The following is a 16002-nucleotide window of genomic DNA, read 5'->3' as shown; positions in this document are numbered from 1 at the left end:
AGACAAAGGAGCATCCCAGGGTACTGATGAAGATGGGGAAGGTGTGGCTTGCTTCCCCTTCTTTATACTGATGATGCATTATACTTATTATACTTGCAAAATGACAGTAGGCATAACACCTCCACTGAAACTGAGCTTTATTCGCCACAGGGGGCACCAACACAGGAAAGTGCCTCATTTATGGTTGTGGTTCAGAAGGCTTTTGAGGTACTAAAATCGAAGTTGCCCTCCATTGACACTAAGACAAATGTCCTTAGGGGGATTATCCAACTTGGGCCAGAAAAATTAGAGCCCTTGATCACATTCAATGGTGTTTTAATGCCTTGCTCCCGTTCAGTGGTGCTTTCATGGATACCTTAATGACTACATGACCAATACCATGTATTTGTCCACCTGTTAATCAGCAAGCAGCCAGGTGGCACAGGCATGCCCATGGTTATTCGATTTTAACTCAAAACGGAAAGACTTATTCTGCATGCTTTGCCCAGTAACGTTAATTCTAACTCATTGTTGCACAATCTCCTTAATAGAGAATGCAACTGATTGAAATGTTTGGCAAACAGATGTTTTCTTCTGCCAGCTTGGCACTGTGTTTCATAAATGCAGTCTACCTGTGACGCCACTACATGCAAGCCTCATGGGACATGGCCAGGGCAATATTGTTGGCAGCATGAACGGTGGCTCAGACAATCTTTGAAGGGCAGGATGCTGCAGTATATGTTATCCACACAGGCCTTGACACCATGGACAGCATTTGAAGAGCTGTTGGTTCCAGTGTCATTCTTTAAATGCACACCTGGGTGAGGTTGAGTGGTTTTCTGGTGATGTTTGTGCACTGTTGATGGACATACCCTTGAATAGGTCTAGACTGTCTGGAGAGAAGGTTGACTGTGCACTGGAGAGGTTTAAAGACAGGATGCTCTTTGGAGATACTGACTCCTGAAAAACAATTTCCCCATCAGTTTTGGAAATTTAGAGGCTATTTGAGAGTGTTAACCTATAGACAACGATAGCCTTCCCAGCCAGTGATACAGCAGGCTGTTCAACCCATTTGGGCTGCAGATATGGCACTAGCAGACATCACACAGGAAAGCAGGGGCAACAGTCCTATATCTGCTCATTCCCTGGTGAAACAGCTATCAATACGCTTTAGCTTGTCCTCAATGACCCATGGCCAACTGATGGGAGGTAAGATTCCTTCTTCCCTACGAGGTTGGTGATCCATCACATCTGAGAGATAGTTCTTAGAGATTGTTCAGAGTGGCCACACCTTGCCTTTCATTTCTTCCTCACACCATTTTCCTCCCCACACCAGACAGAATTTCGAAGTAGCTCTGTCCAACATCCTGCATGTACCCCTTTTACTCTCCATGGGTGCCATTGAAGGCGTAATGTACTCAGAGAGAGGAGAGGGGGTTATTAATGCTACTTGTTCATTCAAAAATAAAAAGGATAGTGTCCCAAGCCTATTCTGGACCTTCAGCCTCTAAAAGTCTTCCTGCTTCCAGCAGAAGGAAAAATTCAATCAGGTTTTACCTGTCTTGGATGCGGGAGACTGGACGGTGTCCCTGGACTTGCAGGATACATATTTTAACATACTTATCCTGCAGTTCCACAGATATTACTTGTAGTTCAAGGCAGGCCAGGAGCCCTTTCAATTTACTGCGCTCACCTTCACCCTCAGCTCAGCCCTGAGATGTTCATGAAAGTGCTTTTGGTAGTCACTGTCCATATAAAGTTGTTGGAAGTTCATGTATTTCAATAACTCAATGACTTGCTAGTGATATGGGCTCACCACAGTAAATCAGAGACCGTCTCTGAAAGATGACAGAGCTCTTAACATTGTTGGTTTTCACTATAACTAAGCCAAAGTGCCACCCGATATCCTCGGAGAGGCTTATGTTCACTTGAGGTGATCCTGGATATGGTAACATTCAAAGCCTTTCATCCACCACTGCGAGCCTGAGACATTTGGACTGTGATCCCGTTGTTTCAGGTTTAGTCCTGGATCTTGTTGAGCATGATTCTGAAGCTTCTTGGTCTCTTGGCCTTGTGCACTTGTGCATCCTCCTTATCAGCAACCCCAGGTGGAGCATGTGGCCCCTGCAATGGAACCTCAAATTCCAGTGGGCCAACATCAAGGCTGTCTCTCTCTCACTCCATCAAGGACTTGAGGGAAATGACCCAAGATCATCAGTGATGGCTGACCAACAACAATTTATCCTGTGGCATACTGCTCTCTTACTCCCAACTAGAGCTTATAGTGGTGACAGATGCATCACTACTGTTTTAGGGATTTACCGGGGAGGTAGAGATCAGATGCCTCTGGTGTACATGGAGGCCTCGAAGGCTTTCCTGCCTTTCCTCAATGGAAGGCTGGTGCAGGTCCTTATGGACAAAATGATCCCCATGTGGTACTCCAACAAGCAAGGTGAAGTGATGTCCATAATCCTGTGCCAACATTCTTAGAGACTCTACATATGGCTGGAGCAGCAAAACATCTTTCTAGTAGCCAATCAGGTGGCAAATAAACGATGGATTTAGGCCAAGATCTCTACTGGGGTGAATGTATGACATTGTTCTGCATTCTGTCCATCAATAGTTCTTTTTGCCTCAATCCACAGCCGACAAAATGAGTAGATGCCATCTGGCAGATCAGCATCTGGATCCAGATAGAGAATGGCAGATTTGATCAGTGGGGATAGCCCTGGATAGACTGATTCACCTCCACTAACAATGTGCAGTGTCAAGGATTCTTTGAATTGGAGCTTCCATGAAAGCACTCACTAGGAGATGCTTTCTGGCTGGAATGGAACTAGGGACACCTGTACACCTTTCCTTCAAAGCCTCTCCTGCCAACAGTTCTTAAGATCAACACTGACCGGACCCACGTCTTCCTAATTGCCCCAGACTGGTCCAGGAGAGTGTGGTACCAGGGACTCCTGAGAATGATCATTTGTCCTCTGATCAGGCTATCACTGCAGGAGAAAATTCTATCTCCGCAACAGGGCAGGGTCCTTTATCTGAGCTCCGGCAACTAACACCTCCATGTGTGGAGATCGAGCAATGGTAATTAACTGAATTTAAGTTGCCACCTAATGTGGTAGATGTCATCCTTGTTGGCAGATTCTGTCCACAAAATCCATCTATGCAGTGCATTGGGACAAATTTGTTTCCAGGTGTGGTGCCTGAAGCACTGACCCCTTACAAGCTTAGTTCTATTATTTGTTCTTTTTTTTAGCCCAATTAGGCCTTGCATTGGGCACTGTAAAAGTTTGTTGGCCATGTCAGCTTTTCTGCATTTGCCAGACCAGCCAACCTGTTTACATGACCAATTCGGAGGTGGTTTATCAAAGGTTTGACACACAATCTCCCTCTCAAACTATTTGTGATTCCCCGGTGGGACCTTTACTTGGTTTTGACTAACACCGGGCGGAGACCTCCGCTGTGCCCGTGGAGTGTGCGGAGATTTGCCTACTTCGCATTCCATGGAGTAGGCAAATCTATGCACACTCCGCAGTGGAGCGGAGTTGGTCAGCCCCCACCTCCACCCCCCATGAAATAAGTAATTATACTACTTTAAAACAAGTAAATTGAAACCACTTACTTGTCCTGCAGCGTCTCCGGGCTGCCCTCCTACTCGCCGTCTCTGCAAATCCTTGGGAAAACTGCGCATGCGCGCTCGACTGCGCATGCACATTTCGTGTGGGAAATGCGCGGGCGCGCGTACATGCGTAGTTTTCCCGAGGATTTGCAGAGATGGCGAGGAAGAGGAGGAGGGCAGCCCGGGGAAGCCGCAGGACAGGTAAGTGGTTTTAATTTACTTGTTTTAAAGTAGTATAATTACTTGTTAATAATGGGGGGTGGAGGCGAGTGAGCAGTGGGCTATGCGGAGGGCCACGGAGTTTGTTTGCAACTCAGTGGCCCTCCGTGTAGCCCGACTACACCCACTACACCCAGGGTTAGTCTTGACATTTCTAATATGTACACCACCTAATCTCTGGACAATCTGGTTCTGAGTACTATGGAAGCCTTCTTACCGGAGGTTGTGAGTCATTTCCACATTGGGTAATCGATTACTCTAGCAGCATTTTTAGGTCCCCCATACCCTTTGAAAGGGGAGGAGAGGCTTCATGGGTTGGACACCAAGAGGGCTTCAAGTCTTTATATCGATTGTATCAAGGCTCACCAAGTGGTCAATCAACTCTTTGTGGGGGTTCTGGAGTGGAGAAAGGTAAAGCTGTGCAGAAGAGGTCCATGTTGCGGTGGGTAGTCCTCTACATCGAGATCTGCAACACATTTTCCAAGAAACAACAAGGCCTCCGGAGTAATTTCTGTAATTTTGCATTACTCATTTGGCATGAAGTTACAGAAAATTACATGCTTACACCTGCTTCCATAATTATGAGCAATTTAGCACAAAATTCCTATCACGGATGCAAAGGAACAATAAACTTAGTGAGCGCAAGTGACTGCTGCAGTTTACATTTTTGTTACATTTAGCACTATTTTCTGAGGGCAAAATGCATCCTCTGGTCCTTTTTGGATTCAAGAGTGCATTTTGCACTAAGAAAATTGTGCAAAATGCTGGGTTATCCTCCTAGCATAATTCCATGTAACCTTGTGTCATCTTGCTGCTTTTGAACATATTTTTGCAGTAGATTTTCATAATTACACTTCAGACAATTGTGCAAGTTACACCCACCCCTAGAAACAACCCCCTGAGGGTATGTGGACCCATTACACAACGGCCAAGGCTGCTATGACAGTGTTGGCATGAAAGGTGCCTGTCCTTGACATTTGCCAAGCAGTGATTTGGGTGTTTTTGCATACGTTAATAAAGCACTATTGCCTTGACAACCAGGTGTGGCGGGAAGGTCAATTTACCTGCTCGGTGATGCAGAGCCTTTTTATGTGAGCCCACTACACAGGCCCTACACCAATGGGAGGTACTATTTTACTACCTATTCTAAAGATGAGGAATGTGCTGTCAGTGACTCACTTTCTGGTAGATCCCTTATCGAAGTTGAATACTATATTTAGTGGTTAACCTGTCTTTTTATAGCATTCGAAGACTATTTTACGTCAATTTTAGCATTCAGTAGTATTCTTTTTGTGAAGCCTAGTGTATGAAGACTACTGGAATGTGAGTGATACTTCTTGAACACTAACAGAATACTTCTCAAATACTTATTTGCTAATCAAATAGTCTTCATTTACAATGCAAAAAAATCAGTGAATATGAATACTACAGGACTGTAATGAATATTACCAGACTACTGATCACATAATTCTTCTATTCAAGTCTTGCTGAATTGAATATGCAGAGATTTGTATGAATAAGCTATATGTTTACTACTAACATAATAAAAGATGTATGTGCAAAGCATTTTTGTCCAAAACTTTGAAAGCTATACTGAATGGTATGGCTAGGTTAATAATATTCTATCACAATACTACCAAACCAACATGCATGTGGATATATTTTCATTATTATTAGCATCAATTTTAATTATTAGAGCCTTAATTGTAGTGCTATTAAAAAGATGTACCATCTTGTCTTCATTGCTTGATTTTGCTTGTGCGAAAGTGTCACTCATTGAATGTCACTCATAATGACACTAAAATTATGAAAATGTCACACATAGCAATCTAAAACATTGGCAGCTATGACAGTGACATGGATATGGACTGGGTTCGCTTAATAATTGGTTAAGTGAATTAGAACTACAACCCCCAAAATACACTTCAATTTTAATTAGGAGCTAAAAAAATGCAAACTAACTTGTGAAACTTAGCCTTTTGACATTACTACTGTAAATGGTTTGAGCTATAAAAGTTGTTTCTGCGTTTTTCAGACAATTTAATTTAAATATTTTACATTCATATTTTTATTTTCATGCTGCAATACGTTATTGATTGAACTACATATAAAGCTGTTTGATTTACAAAGGATAATAAATGTTTCTCCTCGATGTGCTCGTTCACTTTTGTAACCTATTTTCATCATTATGTGGAACTCCAGTTCTTTCAGGCTTTCGACTTTCTTCTTTTGGTCTTCTGTTGATGTGCGTTTGGCTTGTTCTGTCGAGAAGAGTTGAGTTGGGCTCTTTTTGGGCTCCATTTTGTCCAACTTGGGCTGCAAAGTTTCCTTTGCTCTGCTGCGCCTGCGCAGTGTTTTGAATTGAAAATGAAGAGTGGTAAAGTTGGTGGAGGCGCGCGTGAAACGTGCTGTGGGCATCACCAGAAATGCGAAAGACTAACTCCCCCTGATCCACTGGCACCAGTCGAAGGTAGCGGGGACGTTCACTCATGGAGGGTTGGGGTGGTGAGCTTGCTGGCCTAAGTGCTACTCTATCAAAAGAATAATAACTTATACTGTGTATGTGTGGCTTGTGTGTCAGTCCCGGAGCCCCGATCCCGCTCCCGTGAACAGCGCTCGCTTCATACAGCGGTTCGGAAGCGGCCGCGCTCCACCCTCGCACCGCTTGTGTGCCTCGATTACCATTGCGTGAACAATCATAAATCTTGGATTTTTTTGTGCTAAAAAAGTTTGGCTTCATTTTTATTAAAATAATTGTGAGAGATCAATGCCACCCCCACTCCCAAAACCAATGTCTGAGCTTGCTTTGCAAACCATGAGCTATTGGAACCTCTCACGGCAAAACAGCACCTAAAACATTTCTAACATTTCATTCTAACATATTCTTTGGAAACTTGAGTTGTAAAATGCACAGTTTAGCCCCGTTTTGTTCAAGCATGTCTGTGGAGAAGAACTCCTCGGGGCTCCCTTTGAGAGGCTCGGGCGCTCTGTAGTGATTTAACCCCTTCCACTCCGAATCTTCGTCAGCAGCCCAGCCTCTGGTTACATGTGTCATTTCCTGGGCATCACAGCGCCCTTTCACGCTGACAGGGCAGCAGCTGTAATGATAGCGGATTACATCAGCTTTGGGACCCCAGCATTTAGCCTTGATAATCTCGGCATTAGTGTTAAGAATGTCAGCACAGAGCGCGTGACGTGATGTATTATATCTCTAGGCAAACTGCTTCTTTGAATAAATATCGGGTTTTAATGTAGGGAAGGGACTTAACTTCCTTCATTCCCTTTTCAAGAGATGACGCAATCGTTTTTAATTAAATTCTGCACGATTACTATATATCAAATCCAAAGCAGCACTATTGAAAGAGGAATATGTATTAAGCATCTCATACATTTCTCTTGGATTAGCACAGATACGCCGCAAACTTCTTTGCAATAACACAGATACGCCGCATTACTTCTACACATCTGCATCTGCAGTGGCTGCCAGCGATTTAACTGTGTAACTTTTTCTTACACAGAAGCGACATATCTCAATGCCAGTAAAACACATGCTAACTAAAATTAACTCATATTTATTTAAGAAGTTCTATTTTCTCCCAAATGTAGTCCATTTCTACGGCAAATCAGAAGTGTTGACAACCTTTCAGCCTAATTCGTCTGCAGTGTCCTCCGTGGTCAGAGGTTTGATCTCGCCGCCTGCGTGCTCTGCGTCGCGGCGGATTTCCATGTTAGCCTGTGGTGTCACGTAGAAAACTCCAACCATTAAATGGACCGAACGCGTAACTCTACCAGCGTCTTTATATGCACGCCCCGATCTCCAAACCTTTACACCTGAAGCTAATTAATGCCTCGTGACCTAAACCATTTCCGTTAAAGAAACAGACGAAATACTAATATCATAACTCTATGTGCGATGGATAAATTGCTTAACATAAATAATTAATACAAACTAAATCAACATCGTGACAAATTATTGTATACTGGCCGAACAACATAATAAATGTGCTGTTAGTGTTCAAAAACTCAACCTTGTGTTTTGGAAAGAGGTGTAACTCAGATAGTCTCTGATTGGAAATTTGCGTATTGTTTTTAGTACTATAGGTGTTAATAATGTGGGGCGATCTGATTTGATGACGTTGATTGTAATGGGAGAGCCGGTAGGCTCGATCGTTGGGCTATACGCACTGTATCTGTTGAACTATTGTTCATTGGCTCCATTCGCATTGTTCAGTGCAAATGGACAGAGCAGGGAAGGAGCAGCACGCCATATATTTCAGCTGGACAACTTTGTGTTAAGTGTGGTGCACATTATCGACTAAGCTAGTAACTTCACTCTAGTCCTGTTCACTGGTTCTTTGGCACGCGTACAGCACTAGGCCCCAGTATTTATAGAGAAAATCTGCACAGCTTTGGAAAATGGAAGGCATGCTCTTTTACAGCGCTTATATATCAAATCTGTTTATTTAACCATTAAATGCGCACTCATAATTCGATGCCTGTCCTATGTTAGCACATCTAGAGCCAAATATAATTAAACTATCAAGCCACATGTAAATATGTGCATAATAGCATAAAGATTTGTTAACATATGCAGCTATTTAAGGAAATGTCATGTGTTTTTGACTCCACGTGGTCTCACTGTGCACAATTACTGGCTGGGAATTCATGAACAAAAACAAGTCATCGAAAAGATGCTCAATTTTCTGTATGTATCCACTTTTGAAAATAAATACACCTGAAAAACATATTTTCTGTCTGTATTTATCTTTAAAAAATAGTAAAAATGGAAAACTGGGAGCCTTAATACCAATGCAGTACAGCGTATTTGAGCTATAGCTTTACTCACCAGCACTCTCACCCACTGTAAGACACGTGCCAACCACGGCTGTACCCTCTTCAATCTACTTTTCATCTTAAGGACCTTTTTAGGATGAATTGGTTTGGGCTTTGGGCAGGCGAAATCATACTGCGCAGTCAGCAGGAGAGCCGGCACCGGATGGTCCCTTTTGCATCAGACTGCTCAAGCTGCCAATCCAATTGGGATGTGGGACCTGGGTTCGAATTTCGGTCTGTATTTTGCAGCGGCACGTCATTTAAAAAATGCAGGGGTGTGCCGTATTTACAAGAACACATCGCACCCCTGTGTTTTCCCTTGCGCTGGCATTTCAAATAGCTGCCTAGTGCCAACACAGACACCCATGCGCAACAGTGCGAGGGTGTCACATACAATTAAAAAATGCTTACTAAATGCATGACTAATGAGTTTGTAAGAGGCGTATTAGAATCATTGACTTCCAAGATATGTAACACATAAAATGTAATCCAAAAGCCATCATTAAAATAAGCCTTTAGCAAGCGACCAAATTAATAAAATTGCTATAAATTAATCAAAATTTATGCGACTAGTGTTCAATTAACATTCAATTTGGATTCTGCTAGTCTTACTAGAGTCTTCACAATCATTGCCGTTAGTATTCAGATATTGCTCACAAAGAATACCACTAGTCTTCACACAGTGGTCACAATCAATGAGACTAGCCTTCATTTTGCTCTTGAAATAGCAAAGGAGCTGCAAATAAACCCTATCAGAATACTACTAAGCTTCAAATACTATTCTTCTAGAATACTAATAGTCTTCTTTTAGCATTCAATTGAAATGTTCATCATGTATTTGAAGGGTGGTTGAGTAGAACTAGTATTCCCTCATTTGCATATTTTGGCTTGTGGGCATACTACATAGTCTTCATGCATACTAAATAAATACTATATTTTAATAGTAAAATGAATAGTAAATGAATACTGCTGTAAACACTGGAATCACACTAAGTGAAGATCTTCCATTTTGGTGAGGGATACTCTATCCAACCACAATTCATCACTGCCCTTCCCCATTCTGTGGAGTGGCTTCTGCAACATCTAAAAAAGTCCCAAGTTAGTGATCAGCACACTGCCACCAACAATTGTTTTGTGCGTCATCTCTAATGGCGCAAAAATGGAAAAGATAAGAAACTGACAACAGCAGACAGGGGTGATGGTTATAAATGTCTCTGCTCCATTATTTCTGGGGCAGCACAGAGCCAGCCCAGAGCCACATGATGCCACATACCAACACTCAAGATCACTGCTGGAAAAGAATTCTCCGGATCCAGTCTAGTACCTTGAGGATATTTTAAGAGGAATCTGAAAAAAGATAGATTGCCCACTAGAAAGAGCATTACCACATGTAAGTACCTTGTTCTTTAGGGATTGCTCCAGAAGCCTAGTTCATCAGCAATGTCAAAAGTCTCAACCAGTACAGCAACTGACAAGCGTTTTTTGAGGCAGAGGATGTGGAGAAGGTCATTCATGCTGCAGTGTCTCCAGAGCCACTTTTATTAGCCCTCGACAACCAAAAGTCAGCAAATTGTTCAAAGGGAATACACATTACCTTTCATTTATTCCCATGTTCAAATCCCCCATGCCAGTTCAAATTTTAGTATCCCACCCTCAATCTTAATGCAGGAAGTAAACATCTTCCTGGCCAAGGGTGCCATAAAACGAGTACCTCACTTGGAGAGGGATAAGGGATGCTACTCTAGATTCTTCCTCATGCTGATGAACAGAGGCATTAAGCCTATACTGTATCTCCAGCAGTTGACAGTCTTTCTGAGAAAGGCAAGTTCAAAATGCTCACTCTGGCCAGACCCTCTCTGCTTTGGATACACTGGATGATGTCCCTTGACTTGCATGATACATATTTTCATAAGCTTCTCTGTCCTAGCATTCCCACAGACACTACCTGCAGTTCACGATGTGGTTGTAAGACTTCCAATTTACCATTTTGGCCTTACGTATCCCCTTGCATGTTCACAGAAGTGATAGTGGTGGACACAGCTCCTTTTCAGCGGTTGGGGATACATGCTTGCCTGTACCTCAATGTCTGGCTGCTCAACAAAGTCATACCACTGCCAATCACAGACCACCGATGGACGAAAGACAATGTCTTGACCTACTTTGAGTTTGCCAACAGTAAACTGAAGTCCCACCTGATGCCTATGCAAAGACTTCTTATAGAGGCTATCCTGGATATGGTGACACTCAAGGCCTTTTCTGCTGCAGGGAGTCTGGGAAATTCAGGATATGTTCCAGATGTTCCAGGCTCAATCCAGGGACCTGGTCAGAATGGTTCTGAGGCTTATTAGACTCCTACTGTTGTATATCCTCCTTGTCCCGAGCACCAGATAGTATATGCAGACCCCGCACCGGTGACAAATGCATTACTGCTGGGTTTGGGGGGGTCACCTTGGGTAGGTGGAGATTAGAGACGTCTGGTCTCCTGTGAGGAGCCAACTCCTGAGCAATCTTCTGCAACTTTGGTGATCAGTCTAGCCCTGAAACAATTCCTGCCATCCATCAAGGGGAGGCTGGTGCAGGTCCTTATGGAGAGCATGATCACCCTGTTGTACTGCTAGAAGCAGGGCGAATGGGATCCTGAATCCTGTGATAGGCATCCTACATCTCTGGAAGTAGTTGGACCAGCAGATCATCTTTCTGGTAGCCAACCATCAAACAGGATCTCTGATGCCAGATCAGACGAGTTGAGCAGCTGTAAGCTGGCAGATCGTAAGTGGCATCTTCCTCCTTAGGTGGCGAGGGACATCTTTGATCAGTGGGGCATGCCTGTTTAGATCTGTTTGCCACCTTCAAGAATGCTGCATGTCAAAACCACTACACTGCAGTTTCCTCCAGGAAAGTCATTGGAAGATGCTTTCTGACTGTGTTGTTGCATGCGTCTCCTGTACACATTTCCACCACTTCCTCTCCTGCCTCAAGTTCCTCGAAAATTCAGGCTGGACAGAGCCTGAGTCATTAAATTACCCTGGATGGGGCTAGGAGAGTATGGTACTCAGAGCTCCGGAGCCTTTGCCCTTTGACCCAACTACCACTTTGGTAGGAACTCCTGTCTTGGCCACAGAGTGGGACTTGCATCTGCGTCTCCGTGCATGGAGGTGCAAAGGTGGTGCATAAATGTATTCTGTCTACCAGTTACAGTAGTCAATGTCATCCTTGCTGCCAGTCACCCTTCAACAAACTCGATCTATGCTGTGTGCTGGGAGAGATTCTTTGCCAGGTGTGTTGCTCGTCATACGACTCTCTGCAGGTCAGACTTTTGGACGTAATATTGTTTGTTCTAAAAATGGCCCAGCAAGGTTTTGCAGTGGGCACAGTTAAGTGTTACCATCAGCCTTTTCGGCACTACATGTTTGTCTGATCAGCCCTCTATTTAAATTCCCTGTTGTGATGCATTTTCTCAAAGGTATGATTCACATGTTTCCTTCGAAGTCATTTGTCATGCCACAATGGGATGTGAACTTAGTATTGCCATTTCTTGTGTGCACACCTTTCAAGATGATGCACAACTGTTTGTTTTGACTACTGATGCTCAAACTAGGTTTCCTAATTGCCAGTACCGCATGAATAAACTACAAGCTGGCTAGGTAAGGCCACCCCACACCACCTTCTTCCCCGATAAATTAGTCCTGATGAACCTGGCTGCCTTTTAACCCACAGCAGTGACACCTTTTCACAATGGCCAATGTATCACCATTCAAAAAATTTGGAGAGGCTCTATCTGCTCAACCCAGTGAGGGTTTTGAATTTTCACAAAGACCGCACAAAAGACCATCATGTGAATGATCAATGGTTGTAGGATTCCTTAGAGCAAGGAAAGGGAATATGATGCAGAATAGGACACTATTGAAATGGTTAGGCCTGTTTATCAAAATCTGCAAAGTGCTTGCCAAGAAGCAAATCCTTGTTGGCCTGTGGGCACATTCCATTAGGGCCAAGGTGGCTAAAATGGCACTGGTAAGGGAGCTAGTTCTAGACATCTGTCAGGCTGTGATGTGGGCATCAGTGTGCATATTCAGGAAACACTACTGCCTTGACAGGCAGATCTGATTGGAGGCCCATTTTGCCCGCTAAGTCCTGCAAGACGTCTTAATCTGTGTCTACTCCTCAGACTTTTCACCTTTGTTAGGTTCTGCTGTGGTACCTATTATAAAGGTAAGACATTTGTAGTTAAAAGAAACCATCAGAAGGCTGAATTACTTACCATTATGGTGGATTATCTATCTGCAGATTTCTTTCTGCCCTCCCATCTCCCCATTCTAAAAAGTGGACTTCTAGCTTGATAAAGTTCAAAGTGAGATTTTGGCACACTATCACCTACAATGAGTGCTTCCCGTGTGAGGGAACTGAAGGAGAATAATTTATAAACTGATGTCAGCGCACAGGGCTAGTGCTTATATGTGGCTCAGCTCCGTCATTTTGAGGACAGTACAGAGTCACACATAAGGGAGAATTCTCCAAATCATACCTGGTTTCTGGGGTATTCTAAAGGGATCTGTGGTTAGATATACTTACTAAGTACCCCTGGATTTGGCCAGGACAATGTGGTACCCAGATTTCTTGAGCCTGCAAATTTGCTCTCTGATCTAGCTACCTCTTCAGGGGGACCTCCAGTCTCAGCAAGAGGGGATGTTCCTACACACAAATCTTCTCTAACTTACAGGTCTGTGCATTGAAATTAAACTGAAACCTTTGATTTACCCCTGACTAATATCCTTGCAACCAGGCATACTTCAAACCCATCCTTTTTTTAGGAAGAGGCCCGGGCCAGAAGAAGAGGCAAAGATACTGAAATAAAGGTACTAAACCAATGCCTTGGCTTTGTTCCCTGGCCAAAGGATGACCCTTTCAAACTATAATGTGAATTGTCAGGATTATTTTGGAAAACCTGATTAAAATATTTCTTACACAATAAAACAGATAGAGAGGAAGTTCAAAATGCAGGATTAAGAAATCCTTCTACCATCAGCCCCCTGTCATCAACATTACTGTGTGAATTCAATACATTAGAACAGGCAATCCTTAAAGAGGTCTTGAAGCTTGGTCCTAAAACCACTTTTCAGAATATCTCTAGAGAAGAATGTGAAGCAATTTGGACAGTACAGAAGAATCATTATCAAACCAGTGAACAAAGGAGGCGCTATAGTAATTATGTCAGCTGAAGCCTATAGGAAAAAATGTATATGTCTATCAGATGATAAGAGTTACAAGAGAATCAACAGTAACCTCACCACTACTCTTGAAAAAAAGATCAAGATGATTGTTCATGAAGTCGAGACTATAGGACGGATTCCCAACAGAGAGGCTCATTTAAAAAAAAATCTAAAATCCCATATTTCTACATTGTACCAAAAATTCACAAAGGGAAAACACTACCTCCAGGACACCCCACAGTCTATTGAATTGACTCTATCTTGGAACCTCTATCCATTTTTTGCAACTCATTCCTTCATAATCCATTGGCAGACACACCCTCCTTCTTGAAATGCATAAAAGATGTGCTCAACCCTCTAGACACCATTCACTTAGAAGGTGAAGAGAATTTGGTAATGATTCTTGATGTAGAGGCCCTCTACATAAGCATCCCGCAAAACGTAACTCTTGTCGTAATTGATGAAATATTAAGGACTTCCACCTGCACCTGGATATCGATCACATGTGTGAGTTTCATTATGGCATGTGCAACTTTGGTGCTAAAAGGTAAAAATTTCCAATTTGAAAACAAACATTACCTTCAAACCCAGGGCACTTCCATGGGAAGCACATTTGCTCCAAGTTTAGCATGTCTATCTATGCACCATTTTGAAAAACCATTCATCTTCAACAAAGAGAATCTATTGAAACAGGAAATAAGTAGGGGTGGGCAGAGCACATGGAGTTTTACTCAGTGGAATTCTAAAGAGTTACTTAAAACTCCGCGAGATTCAGCAGAGTTCAGCAAGCAGCAGAATTCCAGGCCGTCGCTCTGATGATAGTCCCATCAGACTTGGCCTATAAGCTTCTTTTAGTTCTCCTCAAAGATATGAAAACATGACTAAAATATATGGGGGTTACTACTATGAATTCCTCTGCTCCCACCAGCAATAACGGTTTGAAAGTATTGTGAACACCAAAATTCCCCTACTGGAGAATGGACACTCTAAAAACTACAGGACTCCTGTGGACCTCTGAAGTACACCCTATTAAGTGCTCATGTCTCCCACCCTTTTTACTGGTATCCTGCACAGACTTCAGTCCCAGGGTACCTCATAGCAGAGGCAAAGACCACGGCCAGGACTCACCTTACTCTGCAGAGGCTGCATGGTGATCCCGCAGGTCTGGGAAGAACCATACATTTCTTGTGTGGAGAGAAGCCTCCAGTGCTGCTTTGTCCCCGTCACGGGGAACGGCGGGAGCAGGTTCTGCTTCAGAGAGTTCCGGCGCTGAGGTAGCTGCTTCTTTTCTGCCTGTGTACTCACCTTGGCAGTGGCATCACCATTCTAGGCCTGTCTGGGTCTCCTCTCCCCATACAGCAGAGCAGGCCCTGTGGCTGGCAGAGAGCGAGGGAGGAAGAGCCTGCAGCACACAACACAGAGAGGGCCAGGAGAACAGCGCAGTGAGGAGAGACAGGGAGGAGGTGCACAGAGCCCAGGGAAGAGGAGGGACACTGGACTTAGGTAGGAGGAGTGCAGTGCCCAGAAGAGGAGGAGCTGCACAGAGTCATGGGGAGAGGAGGTACCCAGAAAATGCAGTAGAAGCCGAACACAAGGTGGGGCAGGAAGTGATGTTCCCAGGGAGTTGGGACACAGATTTCACATGGACGCCAGAAAGGCAGTTTTCTGCTTGTTCTAACAAGCGTTGGACTTCCATTTACATGACACAGAAGAACATTTTGGGCCAAAGATGGCTGTTAACATTAGCTTTGAGTCTGAGCGGGAGTTACCAGTTCGGTGGCATTGAGACAACCTACTGCCCTTGAAATGGACAGTTAGCCTTGACAGAAATCATCAACATGGCCCAAACAGATAAGATGTGCAAAGATAATGTAGGGATCAGTTATGATGGGCAGCAAACTCCGCAATGCGGCGGTTGGCAGAGTTTTTGCCAAACTCTGGGCTCAAAGAAGAGTGGCAAAACTCGCTAACTCTGCCGGCAGAGTGGAGTTCACCACCCACCCTGTGAAATAACCCTATTGCTGAGAGTCATAGACGACAACCTGATAATGTGGCACAGCAATATTTCAAAAGCTGAAACATTCTTCACCTGGATTAACACTTTTGATCCTTATCTAAAATGTATTTAGACATACT

General features: G+C 43.6%; 1 protein-coding gene across 1 annotated transcript in view; it reads left to right on the top strand.

Annotated features, from left to right (window-relative positions):
• COL28A1 (collagen type XXVIII alpha 1 chain) overlaps positions 1 to 16002 on the top strand; it is a 688108-nt gene that overhangs the window by 475996 nt on the left and 196110 nt on the right. The window lies entirely within an intron of this gene.

Source organism: Triturus cristatus, chromosome 10 (assembly GCF_964204655.1).
Source record: "Triturus cristatus chromosome 10, aTriCri1.1, whole genome shotgun sequence".
In the NCBI taxonomy this organism is placed as follows: Eukaryota; Metazoa; Chordata; class Amphibia; order Caudata; family Salamandridae; genus Triturus; species Triturus cristatus.
The sequence above is the reverse complement of the archived record's forward strand: the minus strand, read 5'-3'. Positions and strand labels throughout refer to the sequence as shown.